This window comes from Rissa tridactyla, chromosome 1, assembly GCF_028500815.1.
Source record: "Rissa tridactyla isolate bRisTri1 chromosome 1, bRisTri1.patW.cur.20221130, whole genome shotgun sequence".
NCBI lineage: Eukaryota > Metazoa > Chordata > Aves > Charadriiformes > Laridae > Rissa > Rissa tridactyla.
Genome location: NC_071466.1, coordinates 171400321 through 171413481, shown reverse-complemented (window position 1 = coordinate 171413481; position 13161 = coordinate 171400321). Strand labels below are relative to the sequence as shown.

Genomic DNA, 13161 nt, shown 5'->3' with positions numbered 1-13161 from the left:
TCACCTAAAGAATCTGGTGAGGAGAATGAACTAGAGAGTGGAACAAACAGGAGCAAGAAAAACTAAAATAAGAAATTTAACTAGAAAAATGAGCTCTTAATATCGCAGCTCACTTAATTTAAAAAAAAAAATAATGTAGCTTTTATTGAAGTCCAAACTCTGTGAAAACAAATTCTGGCTTAGCGGACAAATTTATGAATAAAAGGTTGCAGTAAATCTATTTGCTGGGTGTTAACGAGGAACTTGGTATTTGCACATTGCAGAATTCATATTAGTAGTTATTTTATAAGTTGATGTGGTTTGTTTTAAACCAGACTACATTAAAACTGCATGGGTGAGGTTTTCAACCATTAAACTGAAGATACAGAGAATATAAGGCATGACAGAACCTAACGCATCTCGCTTGACTCGGCTTTTCAAAAGGAAAACTACTATATGCGTTTGCTTTAAACAGAAAATATAGAGAAGCACCTGTTTTCACCACTTCCAATTACAATTGATCAGTATATTTCAGGACCCCAAAAAGATGTTAGAAACACTCAGAAAAATACACTATTTTTCCTTTGTACATAGATAGGCAAACAGATATGCTAATTAGCATTCTTATGCTAATTTATTTTTCTGCTGCTGATGGGAGGGGAAAATGGAAATTAGCTTACTTTCCTGTCTTTGATAAGCTTGCTTGTCTGCACTTCCCCAAGGAGGACTAGGGAAAAACACACATAATATATGAAATATAAATGAACAACGATGGTACAACAGAAAAACTAAAGCAAATGCGACCAGAACTGCCAGGTACAAAATCATGAGAAATGATAACAAATGTTATTACAGAAACAAGTGAGGAAAAACAATGTGCCACTATTATTGGAACACAGGGAACCTAATGGTACCTGAACACCTGCGGCTACAAGTGGAGGAAGGGAGTATGTAGCTGTTAATAAATCACAAGGGGAGGTCAGTGGGTCAATTGGTCTTCTGGGTCCTCCACTACGACTTCCAGCTTAACAAGTCCGTTTATAGTGGCAAAGGAGGGGGAGCACGGTATCCAGCGAGACAGAGAAGGAAGCAGAAGAGCTCACTCAATGGAGCAGGGGTGGTCTTCAACTGCACAGCCTGGTGCATGTACCACGTTTTATCCATGGCATTAGTTGCTTCTGCTAAATGCTTGGTGAAGGCCAGGGTCTGACCCATCAGAGACTTCAGGTGCATCTGTTTGGCACTGTCACAATGCCAGCCTCCCAGCTCCACACCACCCATCCATCATCTAAAAAGGATCCTTGACTACATATCTCATGACCGGTCCAGAGGTGACTTGAGCACTGAATTAGAAATGTCATTGCTCTTTCCTCTGCTGCCCCTTTGTGGCATGTATCTAAGGACAGAAACACCAGTTTATTTTACCAGGGCTGAACTAGGTTGAAGTTAGTACGCATAAAAGAACTAGGAGAACTTGATTCCACTCTTCCCTTAGGCTAGTTTCAAGAAGGACAGGAGTAAGGCAAGGTGTTTCTGACCATCAGTGGCAGCTGCTTCAAATTCAGGATTGTAACAGAGAAGACTGGGTCACATGAGAGAAAGAAAACCTTACAGATTCATTTTTTGCCACTTCATAGGCAACCCTAAATGCTAATTGATCTGCGTTCATCATTACTATACCAGAGCAGAGTAGGGACTTCTTTGGTGAAGGAAAGCCTGCATCTATACATTACTTTTTTATTATTTATTGCTGTTGCAGCACTGGCTGCTTGGGCAGGAAGAGCTTTTCGGCATGACAGCTCACAAACCCACGACATGACAGAGTACCACAGATGCTTCCTGCTGCTACCATTTAGATTTTCTCTTGATTATTACTCGTGTGGCTGGTGCACACAGGAAGATGAAGTACTAGTCATTTCAGACTCTCAGAAGCTTTATTATTAAATACACTATTCTGTTTGGGTTCCTGCATTGAGTATAAAAGCTGCCACCATAAATGAGGCAGCTAGACGATGGTCTGATTCCAAGAGTAAGTGGTGCAGTTGCATCTTATCAAATGCTGCTTATGAAACGATAAAAATCTAACCAATGGGCCCTATTCCACCAATGAGGCATGCAAGTATAGTGGGTCATTTTGGCGGTAGAAAGTCCAAACTGCGAATATCTTCCCCACTCCACACCCCCTTTTCTCTCCTGCAGGAAGGCTGTATACACACCTTGCTTTAAGACTTCTTTCAGGGAAGAAAGATAGAATTAAGGAATCTTATGCTGATCTCAGCATAACGACTGGTTTTGTTTCAGGGAGGGACGACTTCTGAATGGCTGAACAACCCATGTACTGTACAGGGGAGAGAAGCAGAAGGTGGCATCTGCTTGATAGCGCAAAAGGGAGCAGGGAGGAATGCCCCTAATTTTCTTGATAAAACAAGTTTGCAAGAACACTGCTCGGGCTCCCTATAGCATTCTGTTGTATCATGAACCATCACCTGTTTTTATCATTTTGCACACTTCTAATCGCAAGGCTACTGCATATGGACACGCTATACCCAGAATCTCCGTCACAGTCCAGTTGGGATTCCGCAGAGTGTTTTACAGTGGCAGTTTGCACACAGGTTCTCTGGAGACCAGTCCCAGCTGTGGGGAGGGTCAAGAGGGCGTCATAGCAAACAAAATATGCAGCACATCAGTATCACTGTCACCCCCGAGCACCACAGAAAAGAAAACAGAAGTCAAAGCGCTGCCCCTTTCAAAGTTTGAAGGGATATCTGGGCGCCACAGCTTTCGCAGCTGCAGTGGGAGGAACGGCGCAGGAAGTGTGTTCTGACGGCTTCTGCCCCTTCAGAACTAACCCAGGCACAGTTTTCCTTCAGTATCTTGCGAGGCTGCAACCTAACAAGTATTTTCCCACCACACAGTCTCTCTGATAGAGACAAAATATGAAATTCATGCTAAAATGGTGATAAGCCAGCCTGTCAGAGATGATAGCACCTAACTTGCTCTGTGCACTGCTTGCATTTTTTTGCACTAATTCTTACTTAGAAATTGTTTGCTGGCTACTTTGACTCTAGTTTAAGAGAATTCATCCTTAACCAGACTTTTGTTTTGAAGAAGACAGCCTGCTGTCAGCATAAACATCTTGTTCTTGCACCCATAGAACAGTCAGGGTGTGCTTTGAAGTTCCCAGTCGTTGTCAGAAAAGAGCCCTATGTGCTTGCTACAAGAGCTGCCTTCAAGATCACCCCTGCTGCAAGGAAGTTCTCCTGCCACAGTATTGAAGATAATCGTGAAACTTAGGTCTTCACCAAAAGCATAGGAACGCTTGGAGGTAGGCTCTTTTTACTGTGACACATCACTTAATTATGTTAGCTACATTTAATTTTGGTATTTTAAATAAAAAGCACTAGATTAAGTTTCTTACATCCGTTTACTTAGAACATTTGGTTTTCTAGTCTTTTTACACTCCCTCCAACCTATCATCACTTATGTCAAATCATGCAACGATCCACAGTGGTTGTTAATTTTCTGTATTCAGATTCACAGTGCAGATCATAGCAGGTTCTCCTCCAAAGCAAAACAAGGAGTAAAGATGACTGAAATGCTCAAGCAAAAGCACGAGCTGATAGAGGGCATGGTTTGTAGCACTCCTGACATTAGTGCCTCGAGCTGGAGGAGGCTGCTTTGGGATACACACTTTTCAACTTGTATATTCATTCTTTTTGCTCCTATCCTGTTATCCTGCTTTGCTTCCCTTGAAGCTTCCAGCAGCGTCCACTCTCGCCTTTCAACTCCCACTTAACTTCCCTCATCCACAGCGTTTCAGCTGTTGCTTCCTCCACCTCCAGCTACTGGAGCACGAGGAGCCACAGAGGGGAGCACCTTCCTGCTCGAGTTTTGCTGTCCAGAGAACAGCCCACGCAGCCGGTAGCATCCAACAAGCGCCAGCTTGCAACAGCGGCATCACTTTACCCAGAAGCGGTTCCGGTGCGGTTCACCACGCTGTGGCAGAAGCTGTTGAAATGGCACAACTGAGGGGACGCTGCAGGAGGAGAGGAGCGGAGCGGAGAGGGGAAACCAAAGCCAGCATCATGGAGTCCCACCCTGCTGTGCCCGGCCACATCCCCCTGCAACCAGGCAGAGCGGTTTTCTCGGAACAGGTACGATTTTCAGGGAGTTTTGCTGAACAACGGACAAGGCTGGCTATATAGATATTTAAAGGGTTGCAACTTGTCCACGCTTTCCACTGGGATAGCAAAAGAGATGCCCAGCACCGGGAGATCCCCCTTGACAAGTGTCAAATCTTGTTCAAAAGCTTGTGTGTCTTTCACTTCAAAACACTTCAACACACTTCAAAAGTAGAGTGTCAGCAACAACAAGCATTCACAGAAAAAAAATAACACTTCTCCCTCAAATTCCGTTCTTTGAAATGGTTAAGCTCTTTTATTGCATAACATTACTCTCCCCCTCCTAAAATCAAACCTCTTGAGCTGCATAATTTTATCAGGGTGGTTAGTCGTTAAATGTATCTCTCTACAAAGTTTCCTCAAAGGCCTGATTTCTAAGTTCGAGTACGACCATCAAGCCTTGCAAGACTGAAACAAGGCAAGAAAGCCACAGGAGCACTTGTCCCGCTTTTGGCAATATCCCAAACCTAGTCAGTTTGGAAATAACCATCTACGGCTTAACTGTTAGAACTTGTATTGATTCCAAGCGCAACATTTCAAACTGGGTTTACGATCGCAGGCAGGAGTCTGTTTCAGCATTTCATTCTTCTAGACACAAGATAGTCAGAGATCAAGCGTCACTTCTGCAAACAAACACTGAGGGGTCTATTGGTTGTGCTGATTGCCTTCGGGGACAGTAATGAAGAAAGCTGATGTAAAGCAGTATTCTCAAGTGGCGTTTTATCAGCGCACGCTCCTCATCCAGCGATCAAAAAAAGCCTGTAGCACTTCTTCATTCCAACATATAAAAATGCTGATCGTGTTGACTGGAATCAAGCTGACACATGATCGTTTAGTTGATCTTGAGACTTGCACTGTTTTAGCCCCTTTGAAAAAGAGCGGTCTGCGATACCTAAAGCTGTAATAATTGTAATCAGCTATTGCCGTGCTTGCAGAATGCTTGGGGACGGACTCCTGATATCCCAAACTCTTTAAAAATGGCAGCTCGGAAGAGTTCTAACCACCTGCTGTAGGGATTAAGTTCATTTTTTATTGAAACATTAATACCTTTGAAGTGAAACACACTGCAATATACTGGCCCTACAGAAGAAAATTCAAATTATTTCTGCACCTTTAAGGTAGAGAACCAGAATGCAGCATATTAAGATTTAGTGGTGTAGGCACTCCCCCACGTCTTCTAAACGTACTTATTTTAAGTCTGTTTTAGTTTCAGAAGCAATGTGTTATTTATAACCAAAAAAAAAAAAAAAAAGGCTACGACAACTGTTTTGCAGAAACCCAGCTATCTTTTTTTCAATAGTTAGAATGTCAAATTTCTATTTGAATCATCTCACATTACTTTAACATTTGGTCAACCAGCCAGCTAGTTTCGCTATTCAGCTTATACGTGGAACATTTGACAGAAGCTTTTTCCTGTTACATCCTTTTTAAGACTAGAATGGCAGTTTGGTAATGTCAGGCTTTCTGCATTAGCATTTAAAGTTTTATATGCAATTATCTGAGAACGGGTAAAAAGAGACTCCAAATCCGACATAACACTAATTTCTCCAAGTGTAACAAAGTAATTGCGTAACTCAAGGCAGAAGAGGGAGCATTTGCATGTAACAGCAGAACCAATACTGCATTGAATTTACTTTCACAGGTTTTTCGCTCAATTAAAAGCCTGTAACACTACCACTTCATGAACTAAGGTACGGAGAAAAGTCAGCTTCTCAATTAAATTTAAACTATAGGCTTCTATGAAGGAAAATCTATTGTTTAGTGCTTTTTATTCTTGGTAAGTTATAACAATAATATAGCTTTCATTAACTTTATAGGACTGCAAGAGAACTTTCTTTTTCAGAAACTGATTTTAAATACAAAAAAACACACTAAAAATGCACAGTAGAGAGCAGGGCAGTGAAACCCCACAAATAAGTCAGCTTTTCCTTAGAAATAACTACAATTTTTATTCTTTATACACCTGAAAGATTTGAAAGAACCAAATAATAGAGTGAGAAATCCTCTTCCTTGAGGAGCAGCTGCTTTCCACAGGTCTGCAGCAGAGCTTTCTGGAGATCATATTAAAAATCTATGGGCCTTCCTATGAACTCCAGAACATTATACTTTGAAGTGGCTAAGAGTGTCTGGCTTGTAGTATAAAACACAAATATTAGAAGGCATAAGCAAAGTTTAACAGATACCCACTGACGACAGTTTAAAAATGGGATCACGGGATAATTCAGGTTGGAAGGGGCCTTGGGAAACCATCTAATGCAAACTCCTGCTCAAAGCAGCAGAACTTCATGAAGCATCATTCACGTTATTTCATGAAGCATCATTCCTTTAATGCCTGCAAAAACAAAAAAGCTGTGAATTTTCCTCACTGAAGAGTAATTTTCTGCAGACTAATCTCCCATCTTCGCAAAAGAATAATTGAATAAACTGTTATTTTGAGTGTTTGAATACTGATTTAACCCAGTATCCCTCTTCACGGCTCAGAATATCTTCCCAGAGCGCTGTCTGCAGAACTGCATTGGATAAGCTCAGGGAGGAGGGGAAGGGGCAGGGATTAGAAGCCACAGAAAATCTCTGCAGTTCAGCACTCAGCATTAACAGCCATGCTCTGTGTTATTTCTCCTGCAGGTTTCTCTTCTAACAGGAGATGAGAAAAGCTCAAGTCCAGTTTAAGCTTCACCGACCTTTACTAAGCTGAAGCATCCTACAAGGAGCTTTTCGCTCATGACCAGTAACTCAGTTCGTGACCATCTCTGAAATTTAAAAATATCACCACTGAAGACTTCAAGATCAGATGTTAGCTTAAGTTCAGCTCACTAGAGATCAGCTCTAAGAACTGCAAAAACACTTAAGTTACATTATTTGCACAAAGCTTCTTGTTACTTACATTAGCCACAGGATGAACTTTTAATTCATTTTATTCCATTTTCAGCTTGTAAGAAGATGATACAAGGAAGAGCTGCTAGAAAAGAGAAAAACGCATGCTTCTATTTACTAGAAGATGTTCCTGCAGGGGAAAGGGAATTGCAAGTTTTCTTCAATGCACATATGCTATCCCCTTTCTTCTGCACCTAATGGCCCCATCTTTCCAAAAAAGATGAAAGCCACCGGCAACATTTTAGACAACCTGAATCCCCCTCTTGTAAGAACAACTCTGGGATACCTAACAGGCCAGCAAGCATAGGATATCATCTTGCATGCAGTAACGTAAAGCCTGAAAGTTGTAGCATTTTAGATAAAAAACCAAGCAAGGCAGACTTACTTATGCTTAATCATATCATTTTGGGAGTACTTTTTAAGTGGTAGCATCTTTCAGTGCTGCCGTCTAGAGCAACACACATAGGAGAGGTCTTTTGATAACACGTATGGAAAGAACTAGCTTTGGAAAAAATACCTATTTTTAAGACAGAAGAACAGCTTTTTTTCCTTTCCATTAGAAAAACAACAGTATGAGTTTCATTTCAAAGTTTCAAAGCCCAAAAAGCTATCACCAGGACTGCTTCGCTGGTTACCTAGCACATCAGGATTCCAGAAGGCCCATCGTGACTTTACAGAGCATAGCTAAAGTTGATGCCATTTTAAGGGATTAGTTTTTTACTTTCCCAGTCAGTCATAATTCAAAAAGGTTTACTATAACAGAAGTGATCCAAGCTCTGCGATCACAGTAAGTGTTACAGCAGGCAAATACCAACAGGCCCATTGGTCAGGTCCGTTTAAGATAAGAGAGAGGCGTCTGTTGCTTTCTTGCTTTGGCTCAGGTTTGATCACTCCAGTGACTGATTTCTTTGTTGAATCCCATCTGCGTGTACAAATAATATCCCTGAGGCTAATGGGGAAACCCTATAGAATCACACCTCCTTCTCAAGAAGTTCAGCATCACAGAATGGACCAGGTTGGCAGAGAGGTCTGCAGATCATCTAGTCCAAGCCCCTGCTTTGAGCAGGGTCAGCTACCACAGGTTGCTCAGGGCTGTGTCTAGTTGGGTTTTGAGTGTCTCCAAGGATGAAGACTCCATAACCTCTCTGGGCAACCTCGTCCAGCATTTGACCACCAGCACAGTAAAATAAGTGTTTTCTTGTGTTCAGGCAGAATTTCACATGATGTAACTTGTGCCTGTTGCCTCTTGTCCCGTCAGTGGGCACCACTGAGAAGCATCTGGCTTCCTCCTTTGATTCCACCCATTGCACATGCACAATTGTGGCAAATTAGACCCCTACACAGCTGAAGAGCTTAATGCTTGTTGGCGTTGGGTGGTGGGGAGGAAGAGGGGGTGTTTAGCAGGTGTTTGCTACCCGGGGCCAAGGGATCTGTGCAGCACCGCACAGCCTGGGGCCAAGGGATCTGTGCAGCACCGCACAGCCTGCGCCTGCTCGTGTTGATTGTGTTGTGGATCGATCACTCCTCCATGTACGGGGGTCTGCAGGTCAGAATCACTACGCTTGTTCAAATAAGTAGATGTTTTATAGTATAGCTACCTTACATTGCCGCTTTATTAAATCCTCATAGGCCTTTTATGCTTATTTTCAAAGCCCTGCCCTTAGGACTTTTTACTAGAAGTGGGTCTTTATGACATACCTGATAGAAGTCTACTGTAAGGCATAATCTTTTGAAGTTTCCTGCCCAAGGCTTAAATTTAAAAGTGTTATCCTAATTCTCAGCACCTGTACACCTGCAAGCATGACCTCAAAGTCTCGGTATGTGTAGAGCTGGAACCTTGTCTATATACCAAGGTGCTTTCATAAAAGCAGAAACAGAGGTACAAACGAAAATCAAGGGCTCAGCGAGGTAAGGGGATTTTATGAACTACCTGGGAGAAACACTGGGTCTTAAACGTTCACTCTCTGCTGCTCATTCTTATGTTCATTCACTGTTCATTCTTAGTCTAAAGCCTAATTCTTCAAGCCTTCACACCAATCAAAAAGTGGAAGGAGCACATTAAGGACCCTTCACTGGAAACACGAACAGCCACACTGTACAGCAGTTTTCCAGCGTGTTTTCTGATAGTGGGCAAGATCTTGAAGTAGAAGGCAGAAAGGAAGATCATAAGACAGGGTAGAAAGATGATAAAGGAGAAAAATCCACAGTTGCACCTCTTACTCCATTTGTCCTTCACTGATTCCCTACAATAGTCCTTGTCAGACTGGAAGGGGGAAGAGGAAAAAGGGAGAAGATACCAAGTTTTAGGTCACGTCCATACTACTGCTAGTTTTAGTAGAACAGAGCCTAGTTGATGTGGTAAAAGGAAAAAAAGCTAGGAATGACTCATCTTTTTGGAAATTAAAATACGACAGAAAGTACATTTTCCAGAGTATTTTTTTATTTAAAAACACTTAATAGAGTGCTTTTTGAATTATGGTCCTCAATGAATTAGACTGTTGCACTGATTAGAATATTAATGACAATACAAGGCATGTGAGGAAAGACCTAACTTCCCATCTTCAGATGTAGTGTCGTCAGAAAGCAAATACTATCACTTCCTACCAAAATATCAATTCCAAGAGCTCCCTATTTCACATAATCTATGCCTGACCCAAGTATCCTTTGACAGGTCCTATGGCATGGATCTGAACGTTCTAAATTGATAGTTTTGCAGGTCCTCTCCTAAAATACATATAACAAAACACTGCGCATTAGTCTCCAGCACAGTATTTAAAATAATCTCTCTATTTCCCCACAAACGCCAGCCAAAATAGTGGGTTACCTTGAGGAGATCTTGAGGCTAGCTTAGGTCATAACTGAAGATGCTTTATACCTACAGCCATCAGAGCAACCAACTTGTGGAAGAGGGACAATGTCAAGTCCTGTATTTGTAAAAATAAAATTGTCAAAGATCAAAGATAATAGATGTATCTTCTAGAGTTTATTTGTAGAGTGCTTTTGGTTTTTTTATTGTAGTACCTTAAATCAGAAGTTTTGTGAGGCTATTCATACAAAGTTTAGAAGCATTTGAACGGTATGGTCTGATTTTCTACAGGAGACTCTGAAAGCTTTTAAATGTGAGAAGCTAGCATTCACTTTGCAGCTTCGCAATTGTCATAGAGCAACGCCAAGGTTGTGCCTTTGTTAAGGAGGAAGCCATAGAAAGTTTTCTGTATGATCGTACTTACTGTCTTCCAGCATACTTCAGCTTCGTGCCCTATAAGAGAGGCAGCCTAGGAAAGCAGATGAAGATGTTCAGAATATTGTTAAATACTGATTTCAATGAATCAAAGGGATAAAGAATGCACACGTGCATTTCAGCAAGCAACTGCTGCTTCACAGTGGGATTGACACTTGTCACTACACCACAATTCGAGATGCCAGTTGATGTTCCAGTATTCCAGAATGTACACTTCCATCAACCAAAAGCTGTTAATTCCCAGAAATCCCCTTGCTAGTCATTTTTCCAAGCTTTAATTCCCACCATCTTTCAGTAGGAGCAAGCCAAGGAACCCTTTTCAGCCTAAGGGTTTTATAGATTTTTAGAAAACTAGATGTCAGGTGCACGCAACAGTAGTAGAGATACAGAGGAATTCACTAGATCTTGAAGATCAGATATGGCTGAAGCTAGCTACTGCCCATCTTCTGCAATTCTAGGCATCCTTATCTGCCTTTTAAAGGATCAGACCCAGAACACTAATAAGATGTGAAGTGGTCATGAAGTTGTATGTGGACACAGAACAAAGTCCTCTGCCCGCTCCATACAGGGCAGGAAAAACCTGCTTGCTTCCTCAGAGCTGTTCACGTTCTGGATATAAACTATATAAATCTCTTTTTATGTAAAATCTCCTATTAATGCTGCGGACTTCCTATGAAAGCCCTAAGAGCCATGTCTAATTTGTTTCCCATACTGAGGAATGCTTCCTGCTTCGCCAGATTTGCAGTGTAAGCACCAACTCTAGCTTCATGCTTTGCAACTAGAATGGTGCTGCCACTGTCGAGTGAGCAACCCTTTCCATGCTGTCTTCTTTCAGGTGTCTAAGCCCATCCCATAGTTTTCTAAGCAAATCCTCATCCTAGACCTCACTTTCAACAAAAGGACAAGTAGTACCTGTAGGAAGCTTTTGGTTTAGACCCCGTGTAAGCCAGATCTCCTTGATGGATCCTGCAGTCTCTTGAAGAAGGTGGTTAGGTAGTTCTGTATACAGTCCAGGGGAGAAGATAGGCAGGAACAGCTCTAAGGGTCTCGATTCTGGCCCAGAATTTCTCATGACATGGCCCTGAATGAGCAGGCCAGTTCAGTCTGGAGGCAAGTCGGAGCTGGACCCTCCAAGCTGGCCAGGCTCATCCAACAAAGTTAAAGTATTTCAGTGAGGGCTTGAAATCTGTAAGATTGGAAGATATGCACTGCTTGGGGAGAGGGTGGAGGAGGAAAAAAGCAGGAGCTCTTTAGAACCAAGTATTTGCATCAGAAAAGCAATAAGGACGTTAAGACATTCTACTTCAATGTATGCAAGGCTTAACATGATCCGGATTCTCCTAGGGCTCTGCAGAGGCTGGCACTACTGGCCGTAGAAACTAAACTTATCAGGCCTTTGGAATAACTTCCCAATATAGTCAGCCATACATGAGTTACCCTTCCATGAATATTACATTTGCGTGCTTACTTTGAAACACATCGGAAAAGCTCCTGTTACTCTAAGAAAATCTCTGAGAGTGTTAGTTCATATTTTCTGGCTGCTTACACTTGCGACAGACCCCTGCATTTACCCATTGGTTGGGCATTAAGGCATTTGTTTCCGTTATTCTCTCCAGACTACTCCGTGAGGCAGCATTTTCCTCTTCCTGACAAGACCAATACAGAAAAACAGAGTCCTCTTATATGAGAATTTTCACCCCTCCCTCAAAGCCAAGGTTAGGTATCCTAACATTTGTCTTAAACACAAGTACAGTAGACACCCTACCCAGAACACTGAATTTTAAGCCACTTCAAACAGAAATGCAGTTCTGGCCTGACTGATAAGTTACTATTGCTTGATCCCAATACCATGTAGACCATGACCTCTTGAAAGGGCTTTAAGTCGTAGTAAGAGCTATTTTATAAAACTGTCATGCATTTCAGGTTTAAATCAGTACTGTACTGACATTCAAGAACTTCAGTCCCCATACAGACTGAGATGAACAGCACTTTTATTTATTTCAGTTACAAGACGACAAGTAAACCTTACAACCAAAAAGGCAATGAAGGTCTCATGAGCTCAGTGATAACCATTTCATAATTTAGGCAACACGTCATGATTTCTTGAGATCACAAAAAAAGCATACCCCCCCCCCCTCAAACAACTTCTCCTTATTTCTGCAAGGAAATTTCCTGTAAGAACAGCGTACTGATGTTAACAGAATCAAGAGGGACCACTGATGTACAAAGCCTACGTTCATCCTCTCCCCCCCCGCTCCCCAAAAGGCTGAAGCGTAGACTTTATTCTAAAAAAGATAACATGCAGTCATGGTCACAGCTGGAAGAGAGGGAAGAATTAAAGTCTGTTTTCAAATTAAGTCAAATTATGATGCGCTAATGAAGTTAAATGAAGATACTTTCTCACACAGCACTCTACTTCACAGGTAAAGAAACTCTCCTCATTTTAAGCTGATGCTTATCTGACTTTTGTAGTAGGAGAGAACAGCTTCCATAAAATCTGATCCCCCTACCAGGTAAAAACTATGACGAAAGGGAAGTGCTAGAAACACGTCAGAGAAATTACTATACAAAGTGTCAAGTGCAAACCCCCCCTTGCCTAGAATTCAGTGTCTTTACTTAAGTACCATAGAAAACAGTGAATTTAGGAGTGGTTGACAGTGGGATACAGTGCTACAGGTTGAACACCAGCCACTACAGGACAAACCCAACCATGCATGTATCCCACCACAAGGGAAAGATAGGCTTGAGCTTCCTAACCTGCTCATTTCTGCACTTCCTTCTAGTATTATCTCCTCCCTCATTAACAACTTAATTCCTGCACTCCTTTGAAGTGACCCCTTTAAAAATGCCCAAAATTCTGGTTTATTTGGCAAAAAAATTCACTTG

General features: G+C 41.8%; 1 long non-coding RNA gene across 2 annotated transcripts; it reads left to right on the top strand.

Moving 5' to 3' along the window:
• Positions 1-2868: 2868 nt before the first annotated feature.
• LOC128910932 (uncharacterized) lies at positions 2869-10151 on the top strand. 2 transcript variants are annotated; one of them, XR_008466930.1, is made up of 3 exons: positions 2869-3304; positions 3822-4133; positions 6786-10151. It is a non-coding gene; the product is annotated as an uncharacterized LOC128910932 (long non-coding RNA). The 2 variants fall into 2 exon arrangements; XR_008466932.1 differs by having other exon boundaries at positions 3800-4133.
• The last annotated feature ends 3010 nt before the right edge of the window (positions 10152-13161 follow it).